The sequence below is a fragment of the Labeo rohita genome, chromosome 9 (genome assembly GCF_022985175.1).
Source record: "Labeo rohita strain BAU-BD-2019 chromosome 9, IGBB_LRoh.1.0, whole genome shotgun sequence".
Classification (NCBI taxonomy): Eukaryota; Metazoa; Chordata; class Actinopteri; order Cypriniformes; family Cyprinidae; genus Labeo; species Labeo rohita.
In genome coordinates this window covers 17,407,093-17,418,142 of record NC_066877.1, presented here as the reverse complement: position 1 = coordinate 17,418,142, position 11,050 = coordinate 17,407,093, and positions in this window count along the sequence as shown.

The following is an 11,050-nucleotide window of genomic DNA, read 5'->3' as shown; positions in this document are numbered from 1 at the left end:
CTGGTTAGGTAGGTTTTGATGCTGGTTTAAGCTGGTCCTTTGCTGGTTTTTGCCGGTCATGTTGCTGGTCAAGGACCAGCATAAACCAGCAAAGGACCAGCTTAAACCAGCATCAAAACATACCTACCAGCATATGCTGGTTTTTTCACCAGGGTGCAGATTCCAGATTTTTAAATAGTTGTCTCTCGGCCAACTTTAAGACGACGTATTAATAAAAATGACCCTATAATGACTGGTTTTGTGGTGTGTTCTTAATTATAATCACACTATTTTAAACCTACCGTAAATAAAAATGAAAATTCCGTCATCATTTACTCATCTTCATGTCGTTGCAAACGTTCTTACTTCCATGAAACACAAAAGAAGATTTTTTAGGCAGAATGTAGTAATCACAGCCAAAGTCACCATTCACTCGCATAGCATCTTTTTTCAATACAACAAAAATGAATGGTACCTCAGACTCATTCTGCCTAACAGCTCCTTTTGTGTTCCGCAGAAAGTTATATTTTATCCCTTTAATACCCACTGTGACTGAAAGTCAACTGTGGCTCCTTCTGAGACGTTCAGATAGATGATGAAGATGAACTAAGTCTCAGCAGGGGGAGCCCATCATCCTCTGACTGTCTGTACAAGCCTTTTAAAATGTACACAAATGTTAATTTAACTAGATATAATCCAGAAACAGAATATATACAGTATGATAACGTTCATTAATTAATCTCTCCTAAATGCAATGATGAATTATCATAAGTAGGCAATGTTAATCACTCTTAAGAAAAGATCTTCTCCTCCAGTGGAGTATAACACTTCAGACTGAAGATCATAATGAAGGTTTTTGGGTAAAGCTACGCTACAGCCATCTCTATAACCAAAACCCTGTTTCACCCTTTTGTAGAGAAACCGCAGAAGTGATGTCAGATTTGTGTAATGAGGTAGTTTCCACCGCCACCTTAATGAGATTTCCTTGGCAGCACTTATGGCTCCATCTAATGCAACATAATGCTGAACGCAAGACCCCCTATTGATGCCTGATGATGTAATACATGATGCAACCGCGTGTAAGGCTTTGACCAGATTATATAAAAGATGAGGCCGAGGGATATTGGTGGAAAATCATGCCGTTAGGAGAGAACACGTCTTGTAGAACTTTGTATAAAGGCATAAATGTGGATCTGAGAAAGTACAGCTTTTCTCTGTTTGGTAACAGTCTACAAATAAGCTATTCTTTGATGCCATTCTGCTTTTATTGTTACTAAGAAACCTTTCAATATCTAAGTTTATGAAGAGGCTATATTGTGACTCATACAATGAAAGACTAATCTAATCAAATTTTAAGTAAGCTCTATTGTTAAATTGAGGTTTATTGAGCTGTCTGTTGCTATAAATACTGATGTCCTCTGTGAGTTTGAACTGTGTGTGGTGGGGGATGAAAAGCTCTAAAGCCATGTGCCATTTTAAACCTTTCTTTTATGTGCTTTTTTACTTCATGTAACCACACATGAAGGCTGGCTCCACAGGATCAAAGATACGACTCCTGCTTTTCAAAGTCTGAAGGGCTTTACAGTTTACCATTGCCTATATATATATGTCTATATATACTGCGGGTCCCGGAAGTCTAATTTAAAATGTTTAAAACTCATACAAATAAATAAAATATACAAAAAAGAGAACTTTTTAGTACAAACCTGGAAATGAACAGAAACCTTTGGCAGAGTTATGATGTAAAATCAGGAAATATTTCAGATTCTTTACTATTTTTAGGTCACTAATCAAATAATCAAATTTGTGACACTGATCATGTGAACTACTTTGTATGGATGGGCAGATGTACTTTTTCCATTACAGCTCAAGATGCTATTTGGATAATCTCAAATCATGCTGGAAAACATGATAATCAGGTTTGAAACACACTTGTAGATCACATGCAGCTTTAGTGCTAAGCTGAATACAAAGATATTCTAAAATATTTATTTGTTTGATCAAATTGGTATGCTGATAGGCAAATTTGTAATTGTTAATATAGTGGTCTCACATCTGCTGTGTAATAAAAGGGTCAGTTGATATACGGCATATGCTGGCTACTTTTTTCAATATAACAACTGTGCATCAAAACTATTATGCTAAAATTTTCACACCACACAAGACCCTTAGGGTATATTTTAGAGTTTAACCGCAGCAAACAAAATCTGCCCACTAACATCCTGCCTATACTGTAACTAAATATCCAGACGCTTCTGTGCACAGTAGATCATTTATTGTGCTTTTTTACGTTTACCTTAGTCTTTAATGTTGTTGCTTGTGCATTAAAACGATTTGCAAAGTTTCAAAACACAAAGTTAAGTTCATTCTCAATATCAGGAAGCACTGTTTCTGAACTCTGTTGCAGTCCTGGGTTTTCTTCTGGGAACAAACACGTCACAATATCCCACATTTAAATAAATCCCGCCCAAGGCATAAGCTAAAAAAGTATGAGGGGGTGAGACCTGGTTGAGTTGCATTAGTAGTGTGTTGTCACTGATACACGTTCAGCTGTTTGCGTTCACAGACATAAACATCTGTGTTTGTGTGAAATTTGTGTGTTTTTGACACTTGAGGAGAAAGAGTTGGATTTGAGTGTACACACCGCAAGTGTGTGCTTTTGGAAGTGTGTGCGTGCGTGAAGTTTAAACTGACAAAGCTTTTTAAATGCATGCGAAGAATAAACATTTCATGATGACAAACTGCAATGTCAGTAACAACAATCAGCTATTTTGTTTTTTTGCATAAAATAAAATAATATAATATATCTGTGGGGTTTTGAGCTGGTACTTCACAGACTCATTATGGGGACACCTGAGACATTATCACATTTAGCAAAATTGACAGAACAGAAGAAATTGTTGAATAAAGTCATTGTTTTTGTTTTCCTTGCGCAAAAAAGAAAACAAATTACAATTGAACCATACTTTTACCCAGGTGCTGGGTAGTTTTTCTGCACTCTAAAAAATGCTGGGTTATTTATGTTTTTTAATCCAGATGCTGGGTTCAGTCATTTTATTGGGTTATTTTTCCCCAAGTGCTGGGTTTTTTTCTAGCTAACCGCTGAGTTGAGCCTGTCTCAGATGAAACAACCCAGCTGTTGAGTTACAGTCAAGTCGCGGGCTTTTTGCATCCTCTACAGGAGAGGGTGGTCCTCAGTGCCACGGGTTTGGTGCACTTCAGCGAAATAAAGGTTTGTATACATTTTATTTCATTTATAAAGTCTTTACTGTGCTGTAAATTATATTATTTTACACAATGCAACATACAAGGATGACAGTCAGTGGCGTCAGCAGCAGTCATTCCGTATGATGACCTTTTGCCCTTGCACACTGTAAAAAACACAATTTGTTGAGTCAGTTTAAAATAATTTGTTACCCTGCTGCCTTAAAATTTTAAGTTCAGTCAACTAAAATAAGTTTAGTCAACTTGAAATGTTAAGTTGTACTAAGTAACAACTTAGATATTTGTGTTTGCTAAACTTAACAGATGGGTAACCCAGCTGCCTTATTTTAAGTTGATTCAACTCAAATATCTAAGTTGTCACTTAGTATAATTTAACATTTCAAGTTGAATAAACTTTTTTTGAGTTGACTGAACTCAAAATTTTAAGGCAGCCAGGTTACAAATTATTTTTAGTTGACTCAACAAATTGTTTTTTACAGTGCATAAAATGAGCTGATTCATGTGTTCGGTCCAATATTTACCCAGCACTGGGTTGCCAAATAACCCAAGTTGGGTTGTTTTTAACCCAGCATTTTTTAGAGTACCATTCTAGGCCTTGAATGTGTCAGTTGCATTACTGTCTATGCAGGGTCAGAAAGCTCTCGGATTTCATCAAAAATATCTTAATCTTGTTCTGAAGATGAACGGAGGTCTTATGGGTTTGGAACAACATGAGGATGAGAATTTTTATTTTTGGGTGAACTATTCCTTTAAAACTAGAGGATTTATTGCCCATTGATAGAGGTATTAAAGGTGTCAGTGTGCCCCAGGTTATGTGTTGGTGTTTTTGCGCTATTTATATATGGCAGAGCGTGTGCTAAGATGATGGGAGACATGTGTTCAGCCAGCCACGTTCCCTCTAAGCCACGAACCAAAGAGGAAGGTGAGGATGGGATAAGAGCACCCGTCCCTGTGCAGCAAGGTTTGCTGTTTCAGCTGTGGGGGATCCAGCTATATGGGCTGACATCTGAGTGCAACTTGCTTAACACGCAGGACAGACATTTTTGTCACCGCGTGTCCTGTGTGACACTTAAAGAGATAGTTCACCCCAAAATGAAAATTGCGTTATTCATAGATTATGTTATCATTTACTCACCCTCCACTTGATTATTGTTTTCTTTGCACACAAAAAGTATTTTTGCAGTTTTATAAAATTAAGGTTGAACCACTGATGTCAAATGGACTATTTTAACAATGTCCCTTACTAAAGCTCTCAGATTTCATCAAAATGTTTTAATTTCTGTTTCGAAGATAAACGAAAATCTAATGGGTTTGGAACGACATGAGGGCGAGTAATTAATGACAGAATTTTCATTTTTGGGTGAACTAACCCTTTAAGCATATGGTTCTCAAGTAACAGTATCTTGATTTTAAGAATGTTTACATATTTGTAATGGAAAACCAGACAAAAATAATTTTTTTGCAGTGTATGAAGTTGCGTTTTCATGTTTCTAAAGATGGAAAATCTTGATGGTTATAGATGTTTCTGTGTATGGACATTCCAGTTGTAGGGTTAGTATGTGCATGGGTATGTAGGATAATTAGCGTGACTCTTGGTGTATGTGTGAGAGAGCAGGAAGCAGTGAATATGTGTGTGTATGAGGAGGGGGTTCATAATCTCATATGCAATCACCGAAGCCTCATTTTCTGTGTCAGTCCGACACACAGTCATGTGTCTGCGTCAGTGAATCAACCACCAGTTTCATGTTGTGGTTGTTTTCAAAATGGTTTGTTTTCCTCATTCTTCAGTTAGTGAAACAGCTGCCCTCTCACGGATCGCTGTAAGCTTCTGGATGAAATGTGACTGGTTAACTACACAATGGCTTAGTCCTACTGGTCTGATGGGGGATGGGGTTTCTGGTCACATGATATGAACCATATTTAATACAGTCTGAATTACATACAGCAGGACTTACTGCAGTGGGTGAGTCAGTGGCACAATCTTACGATCTGTGTCATTGACCCACTAATGACCAAATTCTGCGTGTTTGTTAATACCAGTCGTGTGACCAAACCTGGAATTCAATGAGAAATACAAGTACATTGAATTCTCACAACTTTAAAAACTGTGTAAGCAATAATGTGATGTCAGCTGGTCATTATCACAAAATAAACCCTTGGTCAAGACCCCAATGTTAATGAAGGGGTTTTATATCATTCCAAATGGGTTTATTTTGAGATAATGACCAGTTGATTGCACATTATCCCATTAATTACATGGCTACTTTCTAAATAAATAAAAAAAGTGAATTAAATATTGATTTGCATTCAAATTATTTTATTATATTTAGCTAAAGGCTTAATATACCACCATTATCAAAAGGTTGAAGTCAGTAAGGTTTTATAAGACACTTTTATTCAGCAAGGATGCATTAAACTGATCAAAAGCGGCAGTGGTGACTTTTATATTGATGCATAATAGTTCAAATAAATGCTGTCCTTTTAAACATTCCATTAAAAACACATATCACCATTTCAACAAAAGTTTAAGCAGAACAACACAACACTGATAACAATGAGAAATGTTTCTTGATAATAAAATCAGCATATCAGAATGGATTTCTGAAGGACCATGTGACACTGAAGACTGGAGTAATGGCTTTTTACTGTTTTTTTAATCAAAAACACTACAGAAAAAAATCTTCCCAACTTTTGAACAGTAATATATAGCTTAGTCATCTATTCTTTTATGTTCACCATAAAAAATTACTTGCTCATTTCCTTCATTTTAGCATGAGCTAATAACAAAAATAGCTGTGATCAACAGCTTCAACACTGTTTCCAGAAACAGCATGAAGGGTGGGTGGAAAATAGCATCGTTCTCTGTGTCACCCTTGCTTTTGTAATCACTCTAATGTTACATCTAGGTCACCGTGGTTTACAAAGCTTAATAGAGCTGTGAAGTGTGTAAATCAACAGCCATTAACAATGTGGCATGTGAGACTCACATCTGGATGACCCTGATGGTGTATCTGCAACCCCTTCACATCACCTGCTACTTACATCTTACAACTTCTTCACTATCCTTGAAGACATTGTTTACCAATCAGTTAAGAAAGGCTATATTACCAGCTAGCCTACACTGTAAAAAACAATTTGTTGAGTCAGCTTAAAATAATTTGTTACCTGGCTGCCTTAAAATTTTAAGTTCAGTCGACTCTGAAAAAGTTTATTTAACTTGAAATGTTAATAACTAAGTGACAACTTAGATATTTGAGTTGATTCAACTTAAAATTTTAAGGCAGCTGGGTTACTTACCCATCTGTTAAGTTTAGCAAACACAAATATCTAAGTTGTTACGTAGTACAACTTAACATTTCAAGTTGACTAAACTTATTTTAGTTGACTGAACTTAAAAATTTTAAGGTAGCGGGGTAACAAATTATTTTAAGCTGACTCAACAAATTGTGTTTTTTGTTTTTTACAGTGTAGTACGAATGGTTAAACTAGCCAAAGCAACATGGATGCTAGTGCAAGACAGTCCATTCAACAGTGAGAGTTGCAATTGTCGGCACCAATAGCCTTGTGGTTAGTGCACCGACATATAGCGCACATGTGTTCGTGGCGAACCTGAGTTTGATTCCCGTCTCGAGGTCCTGTGCCTGATCCTGCTCCCCTCTCTCTCTGCCCAGACTTTCCTGTCACCCTCTGCTGTCCTGTCCATTAAAGGCACAAAAAGCCCAAAAATATAACTTAAAAAAAAAAAAAAACAGTGATAGTTGCAATTAAAACAAAAGATCAAAATTTACACGCATCACAGGGCCTTTGATAAATAAATGCTGTTCAACTTACATTTATGTTAAATCATGTTTGTCTTTAAAACAAAATTAGCTAAATATTGTTCTCCCTGTGCTTTTTTTTCCATTCACATCTTCCTGTTAAGGATTTAAAAAATTCCTGATAATTTACTCATCCCCATGTCATCCAAGATGTTCATGTCTTCCTTTCTTCAGTTGAAAAGAAATTAAGATTTTTGAGGAAAACATTTAAGCATTTTTCTCCATATAGTGGTTTTCAATGGAGATCAGTAGTTCTACGCATGTGTGTCTTCAAAGGTCATGCGTGGTTTGTTCTTAGGTAGGGTACAGCGAAAAACTCCACCTCATTTTCTCCTCCAACTTCAAAATCGTCTGACATCATTGTTTTATGTTTTTTTTGCAAAGGCCGTTTGACTTTGTAAACACTGGGTCGGTACTTATGAGCTTTGTGGTTAAAAAATACATAAATTTGTTCAAACCATTTGTTCTGCTAGATGAGACACTTATTCCTCTGCTGGGATCGTGTAGAGCCCTTTGAAGCTGCATTGAAACCACAATCTGGACCTTCAACCTGTTAATCGCCATTGAAGTCCACTATATGGAGAAATATCCTGGAATGTTTTCCTCAAAAACCTTATCGGTTTTTATATTTATTGTATGGACACACTAAATATTTTTCATTTGCTTTTTAAAGAAGAAAGTAAGTCATATAGGTCTGTAGCAACACGAGGGTGAATAAATGATGACAGAATTGTATTTTTTTGAGTAAACTATCCCTTTAACATCATCAGTGGCTGTAATGGCTGATGAAGGTGCAGTCTGTCAAAAGTTTCCATGCACAAACTTAACCTAAGAGACTCAACCCACAACAAATAATGCTGAAGCTTAAGGTCACATGTTAACCTTTAAACAGGGTGATGTTATTGGGCCACAGAGGTCCTCTAATGTGTCTATTTATTCAATTAGTGTAAATGTCAGTGTGTCAGAGAGCATGAAGCTGAGGGTGGTATGTTTGGGTTTGATGGCAGACGCTGCATTATGTGCTTTACTCACCTGATAAATAGATCTTTGTTTGTTTTTCTTTAATCTTCGAAAGTCTGTTATAAAATAGATCAAACAAGAGAACAGACTTTTCTCCTGGCCTGGTTCAGATTCGCTTCATCCTGCCAATATTTTTACTGGCCCCACCACAGAACAATGTGTTATTTTAAGCTACATAATTTTCTTTTATTTTTTTACTTAGTTTTTTTTTAAATAATACCATTAAACTTTTCTATTCTTTTCTTAAAAAAGTAGTTTGATGTCATGTGTTAGCCAACTAGGTAACTTTACTTTGGTGACATATTTAAAGGGATAGTTGAATGAAAATTCTGTCATTAATTACTCACCCTCATGTCGTTCCAAACCCATACGTCCTTCGTTCATCTTCAGAACACAAATTAAGATAACTTTGATAAAATCCAAGAGCATTCTGATCCTGCAAAGACACCAATGCAACTGACATGTTAAAGGCTCAGAAAGATAGTAAGGACAACATTAAAATAGTCCATGTAACATTAGACCAAATGTTTTTGCATTTTTAAGGTACTGTATGTGAGCCACAAATGAAAAATGAAATGATATTATTATTATTATTATAGTATTAATATTATCTCTTTGGCAGACAGTGAGAATAGTGATGACAGTATGTAAAAAAAAAAAATTAAACAAAACAGCATAATATATATTCAAGTGATCATTAAAAAGTAGAAAATGCAACAACAGTAATTACTAAAATTACAATTACAGCTACAACAACCAAGAAACAGGATGAAACAAGCCAAAAGTCACAAGCCAAAAGTCAGCGCCATCTTTGTGGCAAGAAGTTCCAGGATTTGGGGAAAAACCAAATGCTTCAAACCCAGAAAATTGGAATCTCAATGAAATACTCATACATTCATGACAGAAAGACTTTTTAGTCAACCTGCAGCAAAATACAAACAAAATGACATATTGCTGAGCTTCAGAGATGTGGTGGCATTTCTATTTTTACTTCGTCTCGTTTAAGGAGTTGATATTCATATCCTTGGAGCATGCAGAATGTGTCTTACTCATCCGTGCGTGATGTTGTCAGGAGCTTGATGAATTATTCATTACAGGCCTTTATTTTTGCATGCCACTTTAGGTTTGGATCAACCGCATAGTGCATCATTCAGGTGGCCGACGGTATTTGGTGCAAAAGAACAGTCAATATTTATGTGGGGGGTAGGGGGTCATTGTAGTCATAGTTACAACTAAATTGTTCCTTATCGATGTCAAGACTGTTTAAAGCAGCAGACATAAAACATTCATGCAGCAGACATCCTCACGGGATGTAAATATATTTCACGTCGCAAGATCTTGACACTTCAAATGTTCCTAAAATGCACACTTTGCCAGTTCATTTCAACAATCCCATAAGGATACTGAACATGTATGAGAGCAGCATGATCTATACACTCTCCAGAAAGCTGGAAATATGATCATTTAATGGTACAATAAAATGTAAGGTGCACAAGTAGGTTTGTGGCGGATTATTTAGGTTTTGGTGTTCGTATCATCATGGATCAGAGACGCTGACCGCAGCTTTCTGTTGAAGTGGGGAGGGTCGGTATGACCTAACACATCGCATCTAAATTCTGCTGCTAAGAGAGTCATCTATTATCCATGCTGTGCTTCCTGCAGCCCACGCGCTCTTTTCATAGAGAGATTATGCAATTTCCACCCAGCAGAAATCCCGTTTCTTAACATCAGTAAGAGGACCATTACAGAAACACTATAGAAACAGTACAGAGAGATGTTCATGCAGACATGCATAAACCATCTCTAGTGTGTATGCATTAAAATCATCACGATTTGGGTTTGCTAACATTTGTCAGGAATAGATTATGCTTTTTCTGACCCCCTGCTTGCAGTCAATGTAACAGAAACAAACACACTGCTATAGAACTCAGAGGCACTTTTTAATGAAAAAGTGTGTTTTTGGATTGTCATTTTATGCAGTTAATGTATTTTACATGAATGGACACATACAGTGTATTCCTACAAATTAAACTCTATTGCCAGCATATGTTTATTACCACAAAAATCTATTACAAAAATTTCCACTTGTCAAAGATCTGGATTACAGTGAACAGGGCAAACATATAAAATAAAGATGCAAGCAAGATGTGTGTTAACACACTTTTACTATGACAAAATCACATGTGTAAACTTACTATATATCAAAATGTACAACTTTATTGCATGACAATGCAACACTATAAGCTATCCCAAAACAACTATGAAAATGTTAATTTAAGCAGTTTTCTGATTAAATAATACCATCATATACATTTTAATATTAATATAAGTTGTAAGTGCAGATATATTACATTTTTAGCTTTAATTTAATCCCTCCAAAAATGTACTTCATTCACTTTCATTGTACACTGAAAAAAGCATTCGGTGTAGAAACAATTTTCATTCAGTAGTAAATTTTACAAACAGCTATTTAAAAAAAAAAAAAACTCAATGAATTTCAATTTCACATTATATTTACTGTGACATTCTGAAACTGAAAAACTGAATTCTTTTCTGGTAAAATATACTCCAATAATAATCAAATAAAATAAGACAAAAACATTATAAAATAACTTTAAAAATTAGTCTAAGTGCCTCACTGAAACTTGTTTTTGCCTTTTTAAAGGTATAGTTCACCCAAAAATGAAAATTCTGTCAGTAATTATTCATCCTCATGACGTTCCAAACCTGTAAGACCTTCGTTCATCTTCAGAACACAAATTAAGATATTTCGGTAAAATCCGAGAGCTTTCTGAAAATCAAAGTTGAACCACTGATGTCACAGACTATTGTCCTGACTGTGCTGTGCTAGGACACTTGCTCTCTATGAAGGGTCAGAAAGCTTTTGCATTTCACCAAAAACATCTTAATTTGTGTTCTGAAGATGAATGAAGGTCTTACAGGTTTGGAACGACATGAAGACGAGTAATTAATGACAGAATTTACATTTCTGGGTGAACTGTCCCTTT